Below are 6,175 nucleotides of genomic sequence, written 5' to 3' on the forward strand. Positions count from 1 at the left end.
TCTAGTCTTCTAGCAGCCTGCCTCTGTCATGTCTAATCCATATAATTTTGGGAGTTTCTATGAGGGTGTGCTCCCACAATCCTCCCATTCCCGCCTCCCTGCTCCCAAATTCCCCAACACTAGGGAATCTAAACTTTCAGGCACCATGGCCCTCCACTTCCACTGATGCCTAACCCCTTACCTCAACCACCCTCCTCCAATTACTATGAGGGTGTGCTCCCACCATCCTCCCATTTCTGCCTCCCTGCTCTGGAAATTCCCAAACCTAGGGAATCCAAATTTTCAAGCACCAACACCATCTACTTCCAATGATGCCCAGCAAGACTCAACTACCTATACAGGTTGAGCCATGAGTCCTCCCTTTGTGTTCTCGGGCTGGAGATTTTACCCAGCTTGTTTCTTAGGACCTGTTTCTTGAAAAATCGTTTTCCAGCCTTTTACTCTAAGATTAAGTCTGTCTTTGTCACTGAGGTGCATTTGCTGTATGCAGCAAAATGCTGGGTCCTGTTTATGTATCTAGTCAATTAGCCTATGTCTTTTAATTGGGGAATTGAGTCCATTGATGTTAAGAGATATTAAGGAACAGTGATTGTTGCTTCCTGTTATTTTTGTTATTAGAGGTGGAATTATCTTTGTGTGGCTATCTTCTTTTGGATTTGTTGGAAGAGGATTACTTTCTTGCTCTTTCTACGGTATAATTTTTCTCCATGTATTGAAGATTTTCCACTATTATCCCCTGTAATGCTGCATTTGTGGAAAGATATTGTGTAAATTTTGTTTTGTCGTGGAATATCTTGATTTCTCCATCTATGGTAGATGAGAGATTTGCTGGGTATAGTAGCCTAGGCTGGCATTTGTGTTCTCTTAGGGTCTGTATGACATCTTTCCAGCATCTTTTACCTTTTATAGTATCTGGTGAAAAGTCTGGTGTAATTCTGACAGGTCTGCCTTTATATGTTACTTGGCCTTTTTCCCTTGCTGCATTTAATATTCTTTCTTTGTTTTGTGCACTTAGTGTTTTGATTATTATGTGACAGGCGGTATTTCTTTTCTGGTGTAGTCTATTTGGCATTCTATAGGCTTCTTGTATGTTTATGGGCATCTTGTTCTTTAGATTAGGGAATTGTTCTATAATTTTGTTGAAAATATTTATTGGCTCTTTAAGTTGGGAATCTTCACTCTCATCTATACCTATTATTCTTAGGTTTGGTCTCCTCATTGTATCCTGGATTTCCTGGATGTTTTGTGTTAAGAACTTTTTGCATTTTGTGTTTTCTTTGAGAATTGTGTCAATATTTTCTATGGTATTTTCTGCTCCTGAGATTCTTTCTTCTATCTCTTGTATTCTGTTGGTGAGTCTTGCATCTATGACTCCTGATTTCTTTCCTAGGTTTTCTATCTCCAGGGTAGGTATCTTTACTCTTTGTGATTTCTTTACTGTTTCTACTTCCATTTTTATGTCCTGGATGGTTTTGTTTATTTCCTTCATTTGTTTAACCAACAAAGTGTGTTCTCTTATAATTCTTTAAGGGATTTTTGTGCTTCCAATTTAAGGGCTGCTTCCTGTTTACCTGTGTTCTTCTCTAATTCTTTGAGAGTTTTATTTATGACCTTCTTAAAGTCCTCTATCATCATCATGAGAAGGGATTTTAAATCTGAATCTTGCCTTCCTAGTGATATGGGGAATTCAGGACTTTTTTGTGAGAGAACTAGGTTCTAATGATGACAAGTACCCTGAATTGCTGATGCTTATGTTCTTGCACTTGCCTTTCCCCATCTGTATCTCCTTAGTGCTACCTGCCCTGTCTCTGACTGGAGGCTGCCTTTCCTATTATTTTGGTTGTATCAGAACTGTGTGGGGGTGGGTGTTACTACTGGGGTTAGAGCTGGGACACAAGATCTGCTTAGTGCTCAGGTTCAGAGAGGAAGGAATCAGTGCTCCCGGCCAGGAGTGTCTTCCTGGGTCCTTAGTGGGTCCCAGTTACCTCCCTGTTTGTGGCTGGTGTTGCTTTCTCCTTATGTAAGATACTGCCTGGGTTAGAGGAAGCCAGCTTCCTCTGGGTTCTGTGATATTGGGGACAGAGCTGCTGTCAGGGATCTGCTCAGTACTCAGGCCCTGGCCCAACATTAAGAATTCTTTAACTTACTTCTTTGTTTCTTTCTTGACACAGTTTTCACTCATAATGTGTTATCTAGTCTGCACACATTTGTTTTCTTTTTGTAGTTCTATTGATGTTGATATTCAGGTTTATTCTATTTTGCTCAAACAGAATTCAGAATATTGTGTCTAATTTCTTCTTTCTGCTGAGACTTACTTTGTGTGTATCTTGTGTCCTACTATGTGTTGATTTTGAAGAAATCACAGGATGCTGAGAAGAAAATGTATTTTTTATTATTTGGGTAAAACGTTTTATACATATCTGTTTAGTTTCATGAAACTTAGTTATTAGTTATCTTTTATGTCGGAAATTTTTCTCCTTACTTCTTTTTTTCTAGAAGAGTTATTTATTGATAAGAGTGTGATATAGTAGTCAGCCACTATCATGATACTTTGATTAATATGTGCCTTCAGATTGATTAGTATTACTTCTAGGAAATTGGGTGTCCATGTGTTTGGTGTATATATGTTTACATTGAGATATCTTGTTGATAGATTTTCTTCCTTTAGCAAATATGAAGTATCCTTCCTCATTTCTTCTTACTGGTTTTGGTTTGAAGGCTATATGTCAGACAACAGAATCACTACAACTCATTTGTTTGTTTGTTCCATTTACTTGGGATATCTTTTTCCATTGTTTTGCCATAAGGTGCTGTCTACCATTACTGGTGAGATACATCTCCTGGAGGGAGGCAACAAGAAGACTGATACTGTTTCTAATCCAATATGTTACTCTATGTCATTTTATTGGGGCACTTGAGATCATGAAAATCATGAATGAGCAATAGATATTATTTTTTCCATTTGTTACTTTGTGATATTGTTTTGACTATAGAAACAATCCTCAAATCCACACAAACTAATGACTCCAAGTAGCCTAACAGAAATCAATTCTGGAGGACCTCAAATTATCTACAGACCATAGTAACTAAATTATTTTGCCAGTCTACTTTCAAAGACTGGATCTGGACTTTGTCAGGAACATAATTAGAAGCTAGCTGTAGCTCACTATGATGTTAGGATAGGAAGAGACAGGATCTGAATATCAATCAAGGGTTAGCACATGTTTAAGGCTCTTTTAATTGTCAGCCTAAAATTGGTTTTGTCTCTCCTACAGTATTTATTGTAAGTTGCATTGACTGTATAATTTCCAATTATGTTAGTGTGTTGAAACCTGGCATGTCTGTTACCAGGGTTTATTAACCAACTTTCGTCTCACTGCTCAGAATATTAGAAAACCTTGATTCTCTGAAAAAAGCTTGAAAGTGCTGGAAGAAGTGAGTTAGGCTTTAAGCAGAAGCAAGAGAGTAGCAGGCTTGATTATTGCAGGTATAACAGCTTTAATTCCATTAATTGCTAGCACCACTGCTTCTGCAATAGCACTGACACAAGGAGTTAAGACAACTATTTTTGTTAACCATCTAGCAAAAAAATGTTACTAATGTACTGAGTATACAAAGGGATTTATATAGGTATCTGGAACAATGGATGATGCTATTCAAATTATCTGAATATTATAACCTATTCAAATTATCTGAAGGAGATTCAGTGTTCAAGAGTTAGGAGCCATCCCAAGTGTCATTACAAATATTATTGGAGTAGTGTTACTTTTGAAATTCACAATGATTGTCATTACAATTAGAAAAAAGTTTAAAGACACCTGTAGGATATTTGGCATACCCCTAACATCTCTCTGGGTGTGTTATCTTTGCATAATGAGATTATGAATTTAAAGAATGCTGCTCTGTTGACCTTTGATGCTGTAGATAATCCTAATAAAATTACCCATGGCCTGAGCTCAGTATTTTCATTTTGGACAAACCTCAGGAATGGCATATATAGCTTGATCAACTAGCCCTTTTTGTCCTGGAAATACTTTTATTCCTGTCCATCGTGTTAAAGCTTATCTTTAACAACATCAACATGTTGGCAGCCAAAGTACATGGCTTAAACCTGAAAATGGACCCCCAGACAAAGTTATTAAATTAACAGGCTGGCAAGCCAAGGAAGGGTAAGATTCTGCACAGAGCTTTACCAATCTAAGACAGAAGTGAATTGCCTTTGATAATGCATATTCCATGATAGGTAAAGAAGGCATTCTTGTCAGAATGACGTAAGACAGGCTCAGTCTTGTTAACAAAATGAAAAAGGGGGAGAGATGGAGAGCTTTTGGGGCTGTTTGTCAAGAAGCTGACGAGGGCCTAGGACAAGGAAAGGGGCTGCTTGACAGGAATATGACATTGGCAAGGACAAGGAAGTAGGCTTCGAGTAGGAATCTGACATTAGACTAGAGCGAAGAAGTAATTTCAGGTGGGAATCTAAATTGTAGGCTACAACAAAGAAGTAATCTCAGGCAGAAATCTAAATATTAGGCCAGAACAAAGAAATAATTCCAGACAGGATTCTAAATTTTAGACTAGAACAAGGAAGTAGGCTTCAGTCAGGAAAATGACCTTGGGCTAGGATAGGGACATAGGCTCAGATACTTTGGTCGTCTTGATAAGCCTTTAGAAAAAGCGATCACGGGAGTGTTCGAGTAACTGGGTTTAATGCATTGCTTTTCCTTTGACTATTTGTATTTATTGTCTTGCTTGTTCCTCAGCTGTTTGCATTTATTGTATTGCTAGACCCTCAACCTAGAACTAACCTTATTACATGCATGTAATCAAAATGGTATAAAAGCATAAAGGAAGAGGGGGTATAGGATACAGGGTTCTAGGGAGGGGAAATGGGGAAAGGGGATGACATCTATACTGTAAATAAATAAAATATCCAATAAAAAAAAGTATAAAAAATTGTTTTGCACTGGTAGGAAAACACACAAAGGACTGAGAATCATTGTTTCACACCTAAGTGATTTTTCAACAAAAATATTTTGGATGCTGGAAATATGGCTTATTTTATAAAGCAATTCTCTTACAAACATAAAGACATAAATCCCAAACACCCATGTAAAAAGCCAGGGAAAGTGGCATGTGAATGTAATTCCAGAGCTGGTAAAATGGAGATTGGGGGACTGCTAAGGATTTCTGGCCATCCAGTGCAGCCAATTAGGGACCTCCAAGTTTAATGAGAAACTATGCCTCAAAAAACTAAGGGGAAGGAAGTGATTAATGAAGATCCTCCACACCAACACCTAGCCTTGTGTGGGCATTCACTGATGCATATTTACCCTCACATAAAGCAGGAAACAAAAGATACATTGTAGAAAAGACAACCACTTCAACAATTGGCATTGAGAATGCTAGATACCCACATGCAAAATAAATTATAACCATGTTTTTCATGATGCACAAACATCACTTCAAAAATGGATAAACATCCAGATCTTTCATGCAGAAAAGTTCATCATATTAGCAAACACATTTTAGGCAATATGTAATCAATTTCACAAAACACTGTGAAAATTGATCTTGAAGCTAAGGATCTTAAAACATGAGCAGAGCTTGTGATCAAGGCATCTAATACAGTATTTGAGGGAGTAAAACAGCGACCTTTGGATCTACCATCACTTCAGCTGGGTGATTAATTTCATTTTTTTTTTTTTTTGCTTTACACACCCTGCCATAAACTTTTGTATTTACACTTTCTTGTAACTGACTTCATGACATTTGCTCTTGCTTAATAATAATCAGTTAACAGCAAGAGCAGGTGTTCTCAAGGTGCAGCCTTTCCATGGCATAAAACTAAACAGTTTTTAAAAATCATTGTAAAAAATGTAAAGATAAAACTGCCCTACTCTAGTGTCTGAATGAAATAGAGTGTAACTGTACAAAGAAAAAGCCGAGAGGAGAGAAGGTCAAGGGCAAATTTTGACCTGACATTCTGCTCTAGACCAGTGTCTCTCAACCTTTGGGGGTCGCATATCAGATACCCTGCATATCAGATATTTATAGTATAATTCATAACAGTAGCAAACTTACAATTATGAAGTCTAAATAAAGTAATGTTGTGACTGGGAGCATGGCAACATGAGGAACTGTATCAAAGGGTCTCAGTATTAGGAAAGGTAAGAAC

The sequence above is a fragment of the Arvicanthis niloticus genome, unplaced genomic scaffold (genome assembly GCF_011762505.2).
Source record: "Arvicanthis niloticus isolate mArvNil1 unplaced genomic scaffold, mArvNil1.pat.X pat_scaffold_731_arrow_ctg1, whole genome shotgun sequence".
Classification (NCBI taxonomy): domain Eukaryota; kingdom Metazoa; phylum Chordata; class Mammalia; order Rodentia; family Muridae; genus Arvicanthis; species Arvicanthis niloticus.